Genomic DNA, 11,315 nt, shown 5'->3' on the forward strand with positions numbered 1-11,315 from the left:
AATTTCTTTGCTTTTCATAGTTTTGTTCACACAGGGAAACATGCAAATCTCCCTGCAGCCTGCTCAGCCCTCTCAGCTCCTTCTCACATCTGTGATTACTTAGAGCACTCATCACCTCAGAAACCACTTGGCTAATAAAGACACTCCTTCACTGAAGTGATTGTGGGGTGGATTTCTAATCAGCTAGTATAGTCTTCAAGTAAAGCCTAAGACTGGACTAACAGATGCTACAATTTGTTAAAGTCCCACTGAATTAAATTAAAATGCAATGCTAGGAAAGCTGATGATGTCTTAATGGGGCTTCTGTGGTATGCTGTTCCAAACAGAATAGCTTCATAAGCAATAAAACCATTTGACAGATTGTATCAGACAGCTGTTTATTACAGAGGTGAATGACCCTGGACTAACAGAGAATGGGAAAAAGCAACACAGAAGCAGTCCACTGTGAAAGGATAGGAAGTCTTTCTTAATGCCTTAAAAGATTCTGAGGAATGTTACATTCTTCATCTTTAATATATTGCCTGCTTACACAAGTTTTCCTAAATGTGTTTGTCAAAATTATTTTGCTTTAAAGGCCACAGAACCATTAGATGCTGACGACAGTTTTTAGGGATTATTGACCCAAGTCCCCTATGAAACAGTACCCTGTTACAGGCCCTTTAGCCCGCCAGTAACTCTCTCTCCAGCCAATGTTTCCGTATGGAAAATTGTTACAAGTATTAAAACCTTATGTGTTTTTTCTGAGGGGGAAGTGGTGTTTAAAAACAGGTGGAACTGTGTTTACATGCAACTATTTGGGAAAAGCAGCTTTAACTTTGGAGAAAAATCTTTTCCCGGAGTTACTCGTTCTCTTCCTTTGCTTTGTTGTGGTAATGCTAACACCATTTGAAGTGGATTTGCCACATTCAGTGTGGAAAAGCAAGAATGTAAGCACACACTACCTATGCACGCAAATACATGGTTAAAACAAGAGTATAAAAACAAAGCAACTGAAATAGGAAACATTAGTCTCAGTAACGTTCCTCACAAACTCCAATATAAACCAGAGCTGAATATTTTAAATGTTACACTTCCATAGTGGAGCTGGGTAGGGTAGATACTGACTATTTGGTTCTGCCTGGTGAGCATTTGTGAGCCATACCTCCTCACAAAAGAAAAAGTTTAATCCAAACAAGTTATGAGATTTTCTGGTAACCCAAGAGGCACAGCTTAGCATCGATGCACCTCGCCATGTGAATTCTGGTACATTTTTCCAGCCATTACATCAGACATCCTAAAAACATGCCAAAACTCTAAAAAAAAACCCTCTTCAAAAAACCAAATCCAGTATTATCAAGCAAACCTGAACAGGGATGCAAGTTTTGTAACTGCTTTTCCCCAACTTCCTAGCTTTACAGCCTAATCTTGTACTGAAGAGAAGATTAAATAACAATTAAAAAAGAACCTTGATTTTTATATTAAGTACATTTTTAACTATATATTCACTTCAAAACAAACATACCAGAGGAGTTAGAAGCTCTGTTAATGCTATCCAGTGTAGTACATGCTAGCTGTTATGTGACAGGTGAGCACTTAACCAACATCTGGTCCAAAGGGAAGTCTGAGTCTGCAAGGTAAAAAATAAGAAATCTTGAATTATTTTATACCAGATCTCAAAATAATAATGCTGTCAAAGCAGACAAAGCCAAATCTATCTGTATCTAAATTCGCAGTGGATAGGAAATGCGAAGAAGAACAGTACAGAGACAGCCAAACAGCCTGGAAGAAAGATGGGTCACATCCTGGGCATGTCTAACTGGCATGGCACTCAACCATTCCCAGTAGCTCTTCCATAAGGTTGTTTAACCCTCAGAAATTATCCAGAGCCAAGACAAATCCACTGGGGCCTGTTCTACCCCATGAAACTACATCTAATTCTATTTTGCATTGTAAACAAACACCTGGCCAAAAAGGTGTAGATATACCTTTGATTTGGCCAGGGCAGTCCCAAGATGCATATATCACTCCTATGAGAATCAAGACATTATTTCATCACACCTTACGCTAGGACAGAGGATTTTCTATCCCCACTCTCAGTGTGTTCCTGACAATTCATCTCTAACATGGCAGAAGGAGGGGAAAAAAAAAAAAACACTATTGACTTCAGCACTTGCAACAGGTCACAACTTAATGCAGGCATTTTTCCCCTCCTTCAGCAGGAGTTGTTGGAGGGACATCCTTCTAGCTTTGTCACATAATAATGCCAGGGAGCAAGCTCTGGTCAAATGACATATCACAAGAAGCAGGGCCCACATATATCTAGACCAAAAAAATGGTTACCCTGGTCTCTACTGCATGGACTGCTTCCAAGTCATCTGAAAACTAATCCAGCTGCATCAGCCCAGAGTTCTCATGCGCTAATTTATTCTGCTCCTAGCTAATAATTCAATATATCTGCCTCTGGGCAAAGTAAATTAACCTATAAACCTATACACAACCTGGTGCTGTCCCACCAAACAGCGGAAGTACTGGAAAGGTAGCTCTATATTATACTAATCTCAATCAGAATAGTTCAAAGAGCAAAGAATATTTCTGGACTGCATAGACAAGCAGGCATGGGACAGAGTGCCCTTCAGGTTACACCAGTTGACACTGCCCTTTCAATCTCAAAAAGTGGCCACCAAGGAGTTCCAAGCAAAGGAGCTAGGAAATTTATTCCCCAAGGCATGCCTCACCTTAGGGCTGCAGAAAGAGAAGGTATCATAGCTCTTGCTATTTTGGCTCTCCATCACTAGAACCCCTCCACATGACTGACTCAATTACCAGCATGACATGTCACATCATGTCATGAGACTAAGCAGGACTGGGTTTTTTTTTCCCCTACTATACCCAACCAAAGCCCAGTAAACACTCATCCCATAATCTTATTTTCAGCGTGTTTATGAGCAGGCAAGAAACAAGAGGCTGTGAACTATCAGCCAGCAGGATTCCTGCCCTGTACTTAGGGAATTGGGTTGTTTTCACTCATTCAGCTAGGCAAAGATAATGTTGGCAATAAATTTGAAGAGCCTGAGGGAAATGGGGAAGAGCTGTCAATCATTAAAGAGACTAATGAAACTTGAATAAGGTTTCAAATTCTTAACATACCACAAAACGTTATTTCCTTTACAGACAAATTTAGGTAAGGTGATCATATAATTATATGTCACTTACTGCTCAGCACTTTATATATAGCCCTGACTTTTTACTATTCTTCAGATGACTTGAAAACTCTGCCAACTGCCTTTGACCTCCAACTAAAAGATTAATCTTGCCATGGAAAGTGTGATTTGCATAGCAGCAAAAAGGGAACTATCTTTCACCCAACAAAAAAATCTCAAGTCAAAAAATCTACACACACAACAATTACTGAATTACTGAAACCATTTCTTTTCCTGAACACAAGCAAGCAAAGAGAAATTTTGTCTGTAAATAAAAAAGAATTAATTTTGATGGACAGTTTGGTTGCCTGAATAAAGTTAACTGAGCAAATAAAGTTACATTGAAACATGACATGAATACAAGCTTTGTATACCATACCATAGCCCACTGGGCTGGCTGGGGCTTTGCCCAGTGGTACCCTCAGGGAGGTGTAGCCAAGTCCCTATTGAGCAGATGCAAACTCTGCAGAGACTTGCAGCATAGCCACAGTCAAGCAGATTTTCAGAGGGACATTTGTAGCACATAGGATACAGCCTCCCATTTCCAGCCCCTCTTTAACTTACACCCTCTTAGAGAAATGTACAGGTGTTCTCCGGCCTTATTTTACTTGGGAAAAATTGCACTGGTTTAACTTCATCCAGTTTATTCAGATGCTGTGATTAAAGCCATATAAAATTATTATGTTGGTTTAAGAAAGTTTCATTGCAGTTTACCCTGTATCAAGATACCTTTTCTATTCTAAAGCTAAATATGAACTCCTATCAAATTAAGTGCCCACACAGCTTAATTACACTTATGTAACCTTTTCATAGCCTTAGCACAAATACAAAGGAGAATACCCTCATCATACTGCTGACTCTTCTCTGATCCTTATAATACACACCTGTTCTACCCAAATCAAATTAACTGTCTGTAATATCTTGTGCTTAGAAAACTTTTCCCTTAATTTTATTCTAATTTGACTGAAACAAATAACCTTCACATAGTTAGGGAAAAGAGGCACTTCAAAGCAACAACAACAAAATCTCAGTGCTTCAAACTTGATAGTGTGGTATGGCTCTCTTTTTATAGGTGGCATTCTTTTTATAGGCAGCATTCTTTTTATAGGCAATTTAAATTTGGTTTAGTAACCTGGCAGTCAGCTATTTTATTTTTTAAACATGGTCTCCTACTTTGGCCCAAAATCAAATCATTAACAAATAATCACATCTGTGTGTCTACATATATAACTTTAAAAACACACCCTAAGATAGAACTCTCAATTTTAATTAAATTAATTTAAAACCCCATGCTTTTTGGCATTAAAACAATCTTATCTTGCTACAAATGAAAAATAGGCATATATCAATTTCAGGAAGAAAAAAAACACAAACTAAACTTATTCCTCAATACTCAGAAGACTGTATTACAATTATGACTCCACCATTAAAATATTAAAGTCTTGGGATACATATTTAGCTCTGCAGATACTACTTTAGCTGTAGTACGATGCACACTCATTGAAGACAACAGAAGTCAAGGGCAGCCATGTCTGTTCTGCATCCTGTGAAAATCTTTGAAGAATTTAATCAAATAGATCTGACCCTCCACATCTTAGCTACATGAGACTTGATCCTAAGAGTCAGAAAATCATAGAATCATGGGTTTTCTTCTTAAGTGTAAAAATCTTTCATTTAGCCCATATTTTCTAGAGAGCGATCAGGTGTATGAATATTTTAATTTATCTTCCTCCTAAAAATCACTTCAGCCACTACTTTATTTTCTTTCTGGAGATTCTACCCATCTCCTGTAGTTTTTCATGGATTCCCTCCACGCACCATTTTACAGCACTAAGACCTGGCAAAAGCAGGATTGCTTTATTCACTGGTTGAAAGACATTTCCTCTTTTGAGCCTACATTTGACAGTACATGCATGGAATTAAACTTTTCAGTTGATTTCTGTTTCAACTTTCTGTTGATAAACAGGTACTTTTGATAATGTTACCACCTATAAATATGAGAATATGAGAGCATAAATATTAAGTTAGGTGAAGATGGATGCATCATATTGTTATGTTCCTTAAAGGTGATTAGTATCTGTTATCTATCCCCCTGCATGGCTCCCCTTCAATGGGGAAGCCTGTACATCCTCTCCACAAAATCCATTAAGTTACACTGCATCACAGTTACACTGCACTTGTAACTAACTTTAGCATAACTAGACTGTGTTTGGAACCTGCGAAGATTTATGGATATGCTTGACATAGCAGCATCCTTGAAGACTTAACTGCTCCTCACACAAAGTTATTCACTGAGGTAAGGCTTCACAGGCACAAGTTCAATGAACACAGGATGCAGGAACTGTGTCTTGCCAGGGCACAATGCTAAAATAGCAAGTAAATGCAAGTAGCAAATGACATTCAAATAGAGAAGTCAGTGAAAGTAAGTACATGTTTAAAAGTACAATTCCTTCCTCATAGCTCTGTCCATAACGTTACTAAGCAGCATGAATTTGCAGTCACTCTACTGCTGCAATTACAGAGATCTCTCAGATAAAATTGGTACAGCTTCAGTCTGCAATCCGAGCCATTTCTGGACCCTATCATCAGCTTTATTGGAAGAAGGTTCAGACTATTTCACTTCACAAAGAGTAAATAGACAGTCAATTTATAGTGGTTTTCATACTCTCTGCATTTTCTAACATGAAATTAAATACATATTTGCCTTTTTCCTCTGTTTTCTGACATATGAAGCAGCAGATGCCCTGATGAGGAATCTCAATATCTTAAAGAATTGAACCATATGTTGTAGAACTTACTGCACAATTGCTGGGTTGATGACAATGGTTTCACAGAAGCACACTAGAAATACCATCAGTGATGGCAATCACTGGCAAGTCATTCTCTAGTCAGGGAGGGCATGGCCTTGACAAACAGTATGATGTCCATATCTATCTGCTGACCAAACGTGGCGAGTGAATTACATATTGTAATCAGCACAGAGCAAGAGCACTATAAAGCCAATCAGCCAGTTTATTCTGGGATCTTCTTATTGATAAGAATTGTACGCAGAGGAAACATGGCATTACAGACATCCAGAGTGTCACCATGCATCTGGCAAGCTCATGGTGCACGTATTGCATGAATTAAACACTAAAAACGTTTCTTATGAGTCTGCCAGGAAACACCATCACTCTTTAAACCAATGATAATTCACCCTACCTGAAGGATCTTACTTTCTAGTCTACCCTTAGTTTCTAGTGTACAATTCAAGCATTTCTCATGGAAATCAATTTTTGGCAAATAGCTGAAGATATCTTCCTGTCTCTTCTAGATCAACCTTACAAAAAAATGTAAGAGATACAAAATTTCTTATGCATTTCAGAATTCAGGAAAATTCAGTATCAACATGGTAATACTTACAGAATAGTATATTAAACTGTAAGAGATCTCTATCACTGTAGTGTAACATACATTGTTGAGTGACAAAATGATGCAATGAGACCTTAGAGGCTTGATCATGCTCATCTGAAATCAATAGTTTTGCCTAAATATCAGTGGGAATAGGCAAGTTGACCACTACAGACAATGCTTCCAGAACTGTTAAATGCTTAGCAGCTCTCACTTAATAACAGTAATAAGGACTTGCTAGGTGCAGACTGAATTTGAAGTCTGGCTTAAGATTTGCCTCTCATGTCCTATTGAGTACTGACATATTTTGAAAATCTGTGTGCCTATTGATAGATATAAATTCAGATAATGGGTCCCTTTAAAATTTTACTCCAATATATACACAAAAAATCTATTAACACACTGTTCAGCCTATTAACATACCATTCTTAAAACAGGAGTTACTCAGAAAAACCTAAAGCCATAGACAGACACATTCAATCTTAAAAATCTACTGCCAATCCTTACAAAGAGTTCATTAGTGTCATAAAATTGATAATTTCAGCACATCATCCCCTGCATTCTGCTGCTTCTTTAAACCAATGGCATATTTAGCATTGCTATTAATAAAAACTCACTGCAAGAAGCATTCACTTATACAAAAGCATCTAGGTCTTGTAGCTGGAGAACTGAGTCATCTGGTAACAACAGATTTCAGGATGTCTCTTTTGACTGCTCCTGTCTTTTGGGAGACTGCAGAAGATTCATTCTCCCCTCTCCCCCACAGCTTTAATGAGCCTAACTCAGGCATGACAGCAGTTTATCTTACACAGCATCTTGACAGATTTTTCTGTCCTAAATTTTATTATTGTCTGCTTTTGTCCCATAATGATGCCTACAGGTGTTATCACAACCTGTTACCTGCTGCCTGCTGGATACAAGCGGGGGGGGGAGGGAGGAAGCATTATCATATAAAATTCTCAAAACTACTTTTTATTCAACCCACAGAATCCATATCATAGCTTCAGATAATAGCACAGAGGTATTTACTGTAGCATCCATGAGTATTAGATTGCTGACTATTACCTGTGAGTCAAAGAACTGCATAGTAGCTCTCAAGAACATGTCATAGTAGCTGTCATACACTATAAAAATCACTTTGCTTTTAGAGTACCGAGTTCCAACTGCATGCTAATTTGCTTCCTTTCAGGTAGAAATGAATAAAAGATGACAAAAACAACTGCTTTGTAAATGCTTTTTACAACTTCTATCAGCACATAGCTACAGTCTAAGCAGTGTTGCATCCTATAGCTAGGCTTGCAACTCATCACCTAGCTAGGATACTCTTATCCTACCAACACCGTTTATCACAGAATGGCTTGGGTTGGAAGAGACTTTCAAGATCATCTAGTTACAGCCCCCCGGCATAGGCAGCGACACCTTCCCCTAGACCAGGTTGCTCCAAGCCTCGTCCAACCTGGCCTTGAACACTGCCAGGGATGGGGCAGCCACAACTTCTCTGGGCAACCTCTGCCAGTGCCTCACCACCCTCATAGCAAATAATTTCTTCCTAATACCTGGTCTGAATTTACCTTCTTTCAGTTTAAAGTGTCCAGTCACTACATGCCCATGTAAAAAGTACCTTTATCTTAGGAGATGCACCCTTTCTCCTATTAAATATTCCATCCTACTTCACGTAGGGTGTTCAAGAGAAAGACTATCCTGGAATCTGCAGGATTCATGCTGGCAAGGAAACAATTTTCAACAGCCTTGCCACCAAAAGAAACATATGCTTTTCAGAAAGGCTGAAAAAAAAATAAAAGTGCCTAATACATAAGGATAGCGAGGCGGCTACGGATGAAACATTCATACATCAAGAGATGGAGCAGAGCACCAAATAAATTAGCACTTACAATGACTGAGAAATGCCAGGCTAAAAGTACGTCAGAAAAGTAGCCGGGCATGTAATCCTCAGCATTCAAACAACAAATATTCTTACTCACCCTTGTTAAAGCTGTTCCATTTTGCATGCAATAATTAAATCATTTGGCCCAGAAATAGAAAAGATGGCCTAGTATCATAGAAAAGAGCTGAAAATAAGTTTTGTGTTTAGTATAATATGGGACCAAGAAACCAAATCCAGTGGAGAAGAATAACACATCCTAGAGGAAAAAAAAGCTTTGTCATGATCAATATATTTCTTTTTCATTATGTTATCTTGTAGCTCAGTTACCAAGCTGCTCATGCTATGCAGCACTTGACTAATGAAAGTACAAGGGGTTATTGAAGTTTCCTGAATTCATGCCATAGTAGCAGTAAGAAGAGAAAGATTTCATACTTGTCTGCATAGCTAGAACATCTAAAAGCCAGAATGCCTCACTACCCCAACTCAAAATAGTAAATATAATTTCAGGATCAAAACTTTAAGAAAACAAATAGGTTGCAAATACCTTGAGCAGCCTGCAACCTTCCTCTCCTATAAAATTTTTATCAGTGTCATCCATCCACCCCCTAGACTTCAGCTGCCAGCATTCAAGCTATGCTCTGATATGACACAGCTGTGTAACAGGGACAAGGGCTCTGTGAGAACAGCTGTGAGAAGCCTTATCTTCTCCATCCACCCGCACACCTCTCTCACTTTGGCTTTCGAGCTGCATTTAAGCTTAGGCCTGTGCCCTAGTCCTCATGTGGCCTGAGTTCGAGGTATACCTGGCTTGGCCAAGGTGACTTCTTGGATAGACTCGGCTCCAACTGGTCAATATCAACTATCCTCATTCATAGTAAGAAAAAAAAATGTGGTCTCATACTTAAAATACATTTCACAGTCCCAGTATAAGGATCTTCCTTCTTTTTAAATATATTTGGACATACAATTGTTATGCTGGTTTTACATTGAGATAAACCTGGATTTCACAACAATTACAAAAGAAAGTATTTTGCTTTACCCTAAGAAAGTTCAAAGTTTTTTTTTTCTAATATTTTATATATTTATTTTCCAGGCACATTGGGTTTGACCTCATGTATAAGAAACAAAAGCCAAAGATAAATAAATTATACCCCCAGCTATTCACTGAGATCCTGGTACTTGTTTCTGTACAGTGAACAGGTTTAGAGTTCACAGGGTACTGCAGTTTACTTATGATGTCTCTGAATGGCGGAATAAGCACTGTTTTTCCTAGCACAAATGAATGTTTGCAATAGGACAAGGGGTAACGGTTTTAAACTAAAAGAGGGGAGATTCAGGCTGGAAGAAATTCTTTACAAAAAGGGTGGTAAAATATTGGCACAGGTTGCCCAGAGAGGCAGTGGATGAGCTATCCCTGGAGACACTTAAGGCCAGCCTAGATGTGGTTCTGAGCAACATGATCTAGTTGAAGATGTCCCTGGTCATGGTATGGGGGTTGGACTAGATGACCTTTGAAGGTCCCTTCCACCCCAAACCAAATGAATGTTGCTAAGAGCTTGTCTACTAACCTTCTCCAGCAGTACTGCAAAGAGCTTCTTTCCAGGACACGAGAGAAGTCATGACACATTTTCAAAAGGGTGGTAATCTGTATAACCACCAAAAAAAACATTTTCCCTATTAAAAAGTTAGAGAAAAACTTATTTTAAATACATTCATACACACATAGAATCATAGAATCAACTAGGTTGGAAAAGACCTTTAAGATCAAGTCCAGCCATTAACCCAGGACTGCCAAGTCTACCACTAAAACATACCGGCCTCATCCACACGGGGTTTTTTGAACACTTCCAGAGATGGTGACTCTACCACGTCCCTGTGCGGCCTGTTCCAATGCCTGACTACCCTTTTGGCAAAGAAATTTTTCCCAATATCCAGTCTAACCCTCCCTTGGCACAGCTTGAGGCTGTTTCCTCTTGTCCTGTTACCTGGGAGACCAGCCACCTCCTCACTCCATCCTCCTTTCAGGTAGCTGTAGAGAGCGATAAGGTCCCCCCTGAACCTTCTCTTCTCCAGACTAAACAACCCCAGTTCCTTCAGCTCTTCCTCATAAAGCTTACGCTCTGGGCCCTTCACTAGCTTCGTTGCCCTTACATACGTATGTGCAAAGAATAGACGTTTAGAAACGTCTCTTTCCGGTCTTAATGTCTCATTATGAGGATTAACATGAGGTCAATGCAAAAATGAGAATACCATGATGAAGTATTTCTCTAAAGTAGCAGGAACAACGCAGGTGCTTGCACGCAAAGACCTGGCAGAGGTGATCTCTTGAAAGGACAAGCTCCCCACAGGCCGCCAGGGTGAGCTCTCGCCCAGCAAATCCAAGCCAGAGCTGGTCCTTCCCGCCTCCCGTTCTTTCTCGAAGGAAGTGGGTGGAAAAAAACACCTTATTTAAAGCTTAATGCCTTGTCTTCAAAGCTTTTTGCATCTTGCTGCCTCGGTTCTTGAGCATGAGTGCCAGTGTGCAGAAATGCTGTTTCCCAATGATATGTTCAGATTTAGGCAGTCAGCTTTGTGGACACAGGCTCTACTCTGAGAACTTTCAACATACACTTTAGCGATAAGCAAGCTTGCAAAGCTCGCAAGAACAAGCTGGAAGCTATACCAACTCACCTGGGTGACGCTATGCAAACACTCTACGCTGCTGTGGCTGCTCTATGTTCCCCAAGTCCAACTTACACCTGCTGACCTGCACCAGCTGAAGGTCAACAGCACCTTATCAACAGTGCTTCTGCTGCCAGAGATACTCAGTCCATCCTCGGGGCACAGAGAGCAGAAGGGATATTCTTTACAGCACGGGTTTT

At 39.5% G+C, this 11,315-nt stretch overlaps 1 long non-coding RNA gene across 1 annotated transcript; it reads right to left on the bottom strand.

Moving 5' to 3' along the window:
• Positions 1-1,516: 1,516 nt before the first annotated feature.
• Positions 1,517-9,955, bottom strand: LOC133275874 (uncharacterized). The gene is made up of 2 exons (XR_009745714.1): positions 8,552-9,955; positions 1,517-1,606 (listed from the first exon to the last, which is right to left on the bottom strand). It is a non-coding gene; the product is annotated as an uncharacterized LOC133275874 (long non-coding RNA).
• Between the last annotated feature and the right edge of the window lie 1,360 nt (positions 9,956-11,315).

The sequence above is a fragment of the Pezoporus flaviventris genome, unplaced genomic scaffold, assembly GCF_033815535.1.
Source record: "Pezoporus flaviventris isolate CSIRO_AGI_PZ_B2104156 unplaced genomic scaffold, CSIRO_AGI_Pfla_v1 ptg000002l, whole genome shotgun sequence".
Lineage (NCBI taxonomy): Eukaryota > Metazoa > Chordata > Aves > Psittaciformes > Psittacidae > Pezoporus > Pezoporus flaviventris.